The sequence below is a fragment of the Tupaia chinensis genome, unplaced genomic scaffold (genome assembly GCF_000334495.1).
Source record: "Tupaia chinensis unplaced genomic scaffold, TupChi_1.0 Scaffold147123_1, whole genome shotgun sequence".
Taxonomy (NCBI): domain Eukaryota; kingdom Metazoa; phylum Chordata; class Mammalia; order Scandentia; family Tupaiidae; genus Tupaia; species Tupaia belangeri.
The window spans coordinates 1,544,824-1,554,126 of record NW_006206975.1 but is presented as its reverse complement, the minus strand read 5'-3'; the positions used below and the strand labels follow the sequence as shown (position 1 = coordinate 1,554,126).

The window sequence follows — 9,303 nt, the reverse complement described above, 5'->3', positions numbered from 1 at the left end:
GATGTCAAGATGGACTGGAAATTTATCTGTTATTACTACATTGAATTGAGTGTGACAATTGAATTTTTTAAATGGTGACTGGAAACAAAATATAAGTGTTTTTGACTACACTAAATCTCTAGCAAGGGGGAATTTTTGAATTTCAGTAGATGTATGACTTGGTCCTCCCCATAACCAACCATATGACACACCACATAATCCAAGAAGGCACTAAAATATGAGAATATATGATACAGGGTAGAAGATTCATTATATGATGCAAAAAATATTGAATTAAGCAAATGCCACTATGAAGTTACTTGTTCATCATTTTTCCTAGGCACAATAGCTAAATAAATTATTTTGTGAAGAAAAGTTGAGAATGTGTTGAGAAATTAGAGTGCTTTGAAACCTTTGGTGGGCTTATATAAGTGAAACAAGGTAAAACAAAAATTAAGTAGTTAAGAAAGGTATAAAGTAAAAATTAAAATTCCTACTTTTACCATTCCCCTTCCCCTTTCCACTTCTCATCCCTCCACCTCAATCCTACTTCTCAAGGGTAAACATTATTAACAGTTTCTTGTCTAGCATCTGGAAATTTCTTTGCATGTGTGTATGTGTTATCATACTTGCCTTTTTTTATTTTCTAAAGGAGAGCACTTTGATGGGCCTCACCATGCTGTGATTACTTTCTAGCTTTCCAACCAAGATCACAGATGCAAATATGAGCACACCTGGTGTATTCATGTCAATCTAAGGTCTGCATTCAAAGCCTTTCTATATGGTTCCATGCAGGGGCACCATGCTGCCTGTCCCACTGAAATCCTCTTGCCTTTTGAAAGACAAATTTTGTTGATAATTTGAGATTTACAGAAAAGTTACAGAAAATTCCAGTATACCCTCATTCAATTCCTCCTCCTACTAACATTTTTTTGTAGTCATGGCACATCTGTCAAAAATATAAAACTAGCATCCGTATGTTACTATTAATTGAACTACAGACTTTATTCATATTTCAATAGTTTTATACACCAACGTGCATAAAATTCCTACCAGAATTCCTACCAGGATTCACATTGAATTTCATTGTCAGGTCTCCTTAGTTGCTTTTGCCTGATCTATCTTTTTTTTTTTTTTTTTAAGAGAGGTTTTTGCTATAGGGCGCATGCGCTCTCCAGACAGACAGAGAGAGACATAGAGACAGAAAGCGAGAAATCACCCCCCAGGGGGCATGGTCACACCACAATCCCTTCTCCTCCATTCTCCTCTTGGGATCTTGGGCACGCACACACACCTGCCCGGCGTGAGTTTTAAGCCACCGGGTCTGGGACGCGAACTGTGGTCGGCTACGTGGGAGTCCAGCAACATAGCCATTACGCTAACTGCTGATTCCCGCCTGATCTATCTTTTTAATTTTTTTTTCCCATAGGTTAGACATTTTTGAGTAGTATCTGTCAGGTATTTTATACAATGTCTCTCAGTTTAGGTTTGTCTGAGATATATATATATATATATATATATCTCATGACTTAATTAGACTTCTGGGTTTGAAGGAAAAATAGAAGAGAATGTCCTCATCACATTTTCTCAGGGGATACATATTATCAATATGGTTTGTCACTGGGCAAAATTCTTTTTTTAATTTTTTTGTTGTTATTATTATTATCATTATTATTATCATTTAATCTGACCAGGGAGAGACATGGAGAAAGAGGGAAAGTGAAAAAGCAAGCCACCAGGCCCAACACTTAAACCACAGTCAACCATGTAGGAGTCTAGCACCTTAACCACCATGCCACCTGCTGGCTTGATTAAGGTAATGTCTACCAGATTTCTTGGCTGTCAAGTCAATATTTTTTTCCTTCCCTTACTCATTCTTGGGAAACAGGTCACTAACTCCAGCCCACATTCAAGATGAAAGGAATTAAGCTATGCCTCCAAAAGAAAGTGGCATTTGCATAAATTGCTTGGAATTCTTCTGAAGGAAAAAGTATTTTTCTTCCTTCCTTTCTTTCTTTCTTTCGTTCTTTTATTTCTCTTTACCTATTTATTTTTTCAATAATTTATTTATATCAATATGGACTCATATATTAGGGGTCTTCAAATAGTTCATTGAAAATATGTATTGGGTTGTCAGGAAAGTCATGACACATTTTTGCATAGAAATACAGAAAAATATGTCATGACTTTCCCAATGACCTAATATTATGAAAAGAATATATACAAATTTCAAAATATTTTGCACCAAAATAAACCTGTACTTTACTTTCATTTGTCCATTAAGTTTTTGAAGTTCCCTTCATATATTTATTTTGGATTTTGAGTTATATTGTGACACTATGCTGTCCCTTTTTAACATGAATGAAATCATTTTCAGTGCACAAAAACTTTTTTTAGTCTTTACTTTTGAGTAATTTTATGTCCACAGCAAAATCAAACAGAAGATACAGAGATTCCACATACCCCTGTCCTAGAAGGTACAGAAATTGCCACATACCCCTGTCCCCAGACATACTTAGACTCTCTCAGTATCAACACCCCCAGAAGAGTATATTTGTTATAATTAATAAATCTACATTGTCACTTCATTATCACACAAAATCCTTACTTTCCATTAGATTTAGCTCTCAATAATATAAATTCCATGGGTGTTGACAAATATATAATGACATGTATCCACCATTTTAATATCATACAGAGTAGTTTCACTGTCCTAAAAATCTTTAGCACTCAACCTATTTATCCCTCCTATTCTAACTACTAGCAGCTAATGATTTTTGACTATCTCTGTAGTTTTGCCTTTTCCAGAATATCATAAAATTAAAATCATACTGTATATAACCCTTCTAGATTTGTGTCTTTCACTTAGTAATACACATTTAACTTTTCTTCATATAATTCAATGGCTTGATAAGTCATTGCTTTTCAATACTGTATAGTATTTCATTGTCTGTGCCAGTTTATTTGTCTATTCACCCACTGAAGAGCATCATGGCTGCTTCCAATTCTTGGGAATTATAAATAAAGTAGTTACTGTCTTCCACAGTAGCGATATCATTTTGCATTCCCACAAGCAATGAGTAGAAATCAAAGCAGAACCCCAGGAAATAGGAGAAAAACAAGAAATATCTCTCCATCAAGGAAACATAATAACTCCTCACCAACAATGGATAAAACACAAGAGTTCGCAGAAATGTCAGAAAACTAATTCTTAATATTCATTGTTTAGTTTTATAAAAATATTGCCAAACTGTCTTCCAAAATAGCTATATCATTTTGCATTCTCACAAGCAATAAATAAATGTCCTGTTGTTTCACATTCTCTCCAGTGTTTGGAGCTAGTGTTCTGAACTTTGGCCATTACAATAGGTGTATGATCATTTCAATTTGAATGTCCCTGATGACAAATGATGTGAAGCATTTTCTTATAGGCTTATTTTTTATCTGCATATCTTCTTTGGGGAGATGACTGTTGGTCTTTGGCCTATTTTCTAAATCAGGTTAGTTGTTTTCTTACTGTTAAGTTTGAAGAATTCTCTATATATTTTGAATAGCAGTTCTTCATTAAATAATATCTTTTTCAACTATTTTCTTCCAGTCTACAGTTTATCTTTCCAGTGTCTTAGTAGTGTTATTTGCATAGTAGAACATCTTTTTAAAATTTGGTTGTAAAGAGAAGAAATAGAAGTAGCAACATGGAGGCCCAATCCCTAGATAAATATGGGAGAGAAGAGGCTGCTGCAGCCTTGCTCCAGCCTTCAAGAACCAACATCTGGTTCCAGAGATCCCTGAGATAGAAGAAATAAAAGGAGCAACAGAAAAGCCCAAGCCACTGAGCTTGAGCTCATCAGGAAACACCACCCAGCCTGCTATGGAGAACAAGGGGCTACTCTGGCCTTTATCTGGCCTTTCTCTGGCCTTCAAGAAACAACACCTGGTTCCTAAGATCCCTGAGATAGAAGAAATAGAATCTAGGAACTTCTGCCCCATGTGTGCTCACATTGTTCTGCCCTTCAGCTATCCAGGAGCAAAACAGAGATCCGAGCTACTTCGCTTGAGCTCATCAAGGACCCCTGCCTAACCTGCTATGGGGATGGAGGGGTTTCTCAGTCCCCCACATGGTATGCAAACAAGTCACACAAAGTGGTCTACCACTTTACATTCTTTCTATCCAGATGAACCTACAGCCACATTCAGAGCAGAAAGGTTTGGATATACAGGAACCAAACACTTGAAGAAAGAAGACTCTGGAGAAATTCTCTCTCCCCAACCCTCCTAGCAGTAAAAGAATATAAACTCTTGGTCTTTGGCCTATTTTCTAAATCAGATTGGTTGAGGATTTAGAAAATAGGCCAAAGACCAAAACTCCTACTGGGGATTCCACACTCTCATTCTCAGTAGAGGAGGGAAAGTGGCACAGAGATAAGGCACACAACAGGGAAAGGCATGAGTACACAGCTACAGAAACATACTTCATACAAGTATGAAGAATTGTGTATATTACCAGATGACTAGAAATTGAAGTATAACCCCAAGAAATAGGAGAAAACCAAGAAATATCGGTAACTCAAAGAAACATGATAATTCCTCATCAACAATAGATAAAACATAAGAGATCACAGAAATGTTAGAAGAAGAATTCATAATATTCATTGTAACAAAACCAATGAGATGCAAGAGAAAACAGACAACCAATACCAGGAAATGAGAAAATCCTCCCATGACTTAAGAGATAGTCACACTGAAAAAGAATCAAACAGAATTTCTGGAGTTAAAGACTATGATGCAGCAAATCAAAACCTCCCTTGAAAGTATCAACAGCAGATTAGACTATGCAGAGGAAAGAATATCTGTCCTTGAAGACAAAAATCTCTAACTTAGTCCAAGCAACAGAAAAGAATATAAGAATAAACATTAAAAATCAGAAGTACATACAGGAAATCCTAGACACCATTAAACAACCAAATAGCTGCATAATAGGTATCCTAGGAGGCAAAGAGACAAATAAAGGCATAAAAAATCTCTTATATTAGCTGAAAATTTCCCAAGTTTAGAGAGGCACATGGACATCCAAATCCAAGAAATACAAAGGACATCAAATAGGATTTTTTTTTCACTATAGGGCACGTGCGCTCGCCAGACAGACAGAGAGAGACAGAGAGACAGAAAGCAAGAAATCACCCCCTAGAGGGGATGGCCACGCCGCAGTCCCTTCTCCTCCATTCTCCTCTTGGGATGTTGGGCACGCATGCACAGGAGCCCGGCATGGGTTTTAAGCCACCGGGTCCGGGACGCAAACCGCTGTCGACTACGTGGGAGTCCAGCGACATAGCCATTACGTTAACTGCTGGTTCCCAAGACATCAAATAGGATTTAACATATGAATAACCTCTCCAAGGCATATAATAGCCAAATGGGTAAAAAATCAAAGACAAAGACAATATTCTAAAAACAGCAAGCGGGAAATGCCAAGTGAATTACAATGGTTACCCCATTAGACTAATATCAGACTATTCAACTGAATGCAGGCAAGGAAATAATGGGAATACATATTTAAAAACAATTACTCTTGAAACAATTTCTGCCAATAGTACTATACTTGGCAAGATTATCCTTCAAAATGGAAAGGAGAAATAAAATCATTCACAGATAAACAAATGCTGAAAGAATTTACCAAAACTAAACCACTCTTCAGGAAATACTTAAGGGAATATGACATCAGGAAAACTAAAGGGAGATAAATAGAAAAAACATAGAACAACTAGAAAAAAAGGATAAGTCCACACATATTGATAATAACGTTGAATGTCAGGATTAAATTTCCCAACTAGAAGACTAAAAATGCAGATTCAGCTATCTTATACACAAGTAGGTTGAAGTACAAACTAACCAATTATTTATAGATATATCCACAGGTTTCAGTTTATATATTTATTATAACCATTACTCATTGTATAAAACTAGATATCATAGAACAAGTCCAAAATGTTAGAAATATCTGAGTCTTTCTTTGGAATGAATTTAAAGAGGGCAAAAATCAAGAACTTTGTAAAAGTTATAAATTACCAAATCACTGACTTTACCTCGTCTTTGCTTTTAAACATCTCTTTCCAAATGTGTTTTGTTTATGCCTTTTTGAGGAGTTTTGTTTATGCCTTTTTGAGGAGTTTTGTTTTGTTTTGTTTTGTTTTATGCACAGTACAATACTATGGACTTACAAGCACCCACAATGGGTAAGTAAAAGTTTTCCTTTTTTATATCTTCCTAATGAGCTGTTGTTATGTACAATTTTACCTATCTCTAACTGAACCAATGATCCCAGGGATCTTTTCAGAATATAAACTCTTATCTCTCACAGTCCTTTTCATGGAAATTACAACTTATTCTTTCATTGGCTATGTTAAGATGATCTTTGTTTTTAAAAACACATCCTCATTAATTCATGATACTTTCTGTTGTCTAGTTTAGAACTGTATTTTATAGTAAAGAATGTCATAGACAATTCAGTACATACTTACAGTATAGCCAGTGGAGAGGGTATTGAATGTTCACAGCATAATATAATGCTAAATGTTGAAGGTGGTGAATATGCTTATCTCCTCAATTTGCTTATTATACACTGTATACATGCTTCACAAGACCATTCTGAACATTCAGCAGAGACTGAAGCAAGATACCACTTCCAGGCAGGCAAGATAGGCTTATTTAGCCAAACAAAACACAGCTGTCGCACCCCATTTTGCAAAAAACATTAGTATTTGGAATGATTCTGTTGATAATGATGAATAGGCTAAGAGCATTACAGAAGTAGCAGAGAGAATCCAGATTACAAAAATTGGACAAGACTTTAGTGAGCGAAAGCTTCAGTGTGAAGCAGCTAAGAAATAGGCCATGAAACAGACAAAACTGGAAACTCAGAAGGCCCTTACAGAAGATTCCACTGTGTATGAATAGGACAGTATTTATGATAAAACACAGGGGGAAAAGTAGAGAAATAATCCAAAATTGCTTTTGGGATAAGATCAAAAGCCCAAGTATATTCACATCTTACTAAAAGTAGTTGAGATGATAAAAATGGAACAAGAAAAAAGACTGGAAAAGAAAATACAGAAAATAAAAAAAGGAAAAGGGAAAATTTGATGATAAAGAGGCATTTGCGATACCTGATAATAATAGAAAGCTGCAGGAGAGAGCTGAAGAGGAAGAAAGAGAAAAGAGGGCTGCTGCACTAGAAGCGTGTTTGGATATAACCAAGCAGAAGGATCTCAGTGAATTTTATAGGCACTTATTAAACCAAACAGTTGGTGAAGAGGAAGTACCTAAATGTAACTTTTGTGAAACCAGGCTTTGGATAAAGGAGGAGAAATGGGGGACCAGCAGTTAATATAATGGCAATGTCGCTGGACTCCCACGTAGTCGACCGCGGTTCATGTCCCGGACCCAGTGGCTTAAAACTCACACCGGGCGCGTGTGCATGCATGCCCAAGATCCCGAGAGGAGAATGGAGGAGAAGAGATTGTGGCGTGGCCATCCCCCCTGCGGGGTGATTTCTCGCTTTCTATCTCTCTGTCTCTCTCTGTCTGGCTGGCTAGCGCACGCACCCTATAGCAAAAACCTCTAAAAAAAAATGGAGGAGAAATGAAGGGATTACTCTGATGAAATAAATAAGAAAACAGAATACCACATGACAAATGTAGTCTCCAAACTGGTGTGAAAATAGAGGGAAAACCCAGATGAAAATAGTGACTTTGATGTTAAGAGCAATGATGATGAAGATGAACTGGAAGAAAATAAAGTGTACTGCAGAAAGGAAAAGGTCACAGGCCTCCAAGAATGACTCCAAGCAACACAGGAATCAAATTCACTCACCATCATCTAATGAAGAAAGAGGGCATTGTACCATATGATACATAAATTCTTCCAAATCAAAAGTAAATGAGAAAAGGGAAGATGAGCACCAATTAGGCAATCCAGAGATCAGGAGAACTATTACCCTGACCATGAACAATGAAAAGAAAAGAAGGATTCTCATAGGCACAGAGAGGCCTATGATAGAGATTCTCAATGAAAGAAGCATGAACAAGAAGATAAACTGTTAAGAGATAAAAGCAAAAAAAAAGACAGATAATGGAAAAGGGAGAAATATTCCTCAGAAGAGCACAGTGAGAAAGGAAGAGAGGAGGAAGAGGAAAGCAAAGAAAAGTGAGAACATATGAAAATGAGAAAGGAAAGATGTGAAAATAATAATAAATAGAGAAAAATTAAAACTAAGTATTCAATCTTAAGAAAAAAGTGGATACAGAAGGGAAAGCAGTCCAAATTCTAGGACAAAGGATAAGTTTCTTGACCAGGAAAGATCCAACAAAATAAGAAACAGAAAAAGACAATGAAAGAAATCAAGAGAAACCTTCTAGTTCAGAAGGTTTCATGAAGAACAAAATGCAGACTCAGAATAAAGGCAAAAGAAGGGCAATGAACAAGAGGGACCCCCAGAGGCAGTGAACAAGTTTGCAAAAGCAAACCAACTAAGAAAGTGTAATATCAGCTAGAGACAGTACTTGGCCAGACAAATAGCATGTGTTAATGCAAAGATCTATATTGAGAAAGAAGATGATTGATAGCTGTCCTAATAGTATGTGAGCACAAAAAAATTGAAACTCCTGAAACTTGCTGTTTGAAAGCATAAAGGACTATGTTAACAATGGTTGGTCTTCAGTACTCCAGCTCATCAGATCTTGGGCACTTGAAGGCATGCTTGGTATGTTTCAGGCCATCCAGACCAGGAATTTAAAGCATGGCCACCATGTGGGATCCAGCTTCTTTTGAGCAATGCATTATCACTGCACAAGGAATCCAGCCCATATTTCTTATAAGTAATTTATATCCTCTCTCTTGTTTTCATGGTCAGCCTGGGTACAGACTTGCCAATTTTATTGATCTTTTCAAAGAATCAGCTTTGGTTTTGCTAATTTTTTTCTACTGATTTCCATTTTAAATTTCATTAATTTCTGCTTAAAATTTTGTTTCTTTTCTTCTGCTCACTTTGGTTTTTTTAAATCAATTTTTTTTTTTACATTTAATCACTGTACATCTCCCATTATTTTTGTAGTTTCTTAATATAGAAACTTAGGTGGTTGATTTTAGATCTTTTTTCTTTTCTAATATGTGAATTTGATTCTATATATTTTCCTCTAAGTTCTGCTTTTACTGTATCCTACAGATTTTGCCAAGTTGTGTGTTCATTTTCATTCTGAAATTCATTTATTCAAATAATCTATGCTACATGTTTTCTTATGAATCTAAGTAGATAAGTAGATCTATTTC

The 9,303-nt window shown here is 36.1% G+C and overlaps 1 pseudogene; it reads left to right on the top strand.

Annotated features, from left to right (window-relative positions):
- The first annotated feature begins 6,658 nt into the window (after nucleotides 1-6,658).
- LOC102482405 (nuclear speckle splicing regulatory protein 1-like) lies at nucleotides 6,659-8,597 on the top strand (annotated as a pseudogene).
- Nucleotides 8,598-9,303: the final 706 nt, after the last annotated feature.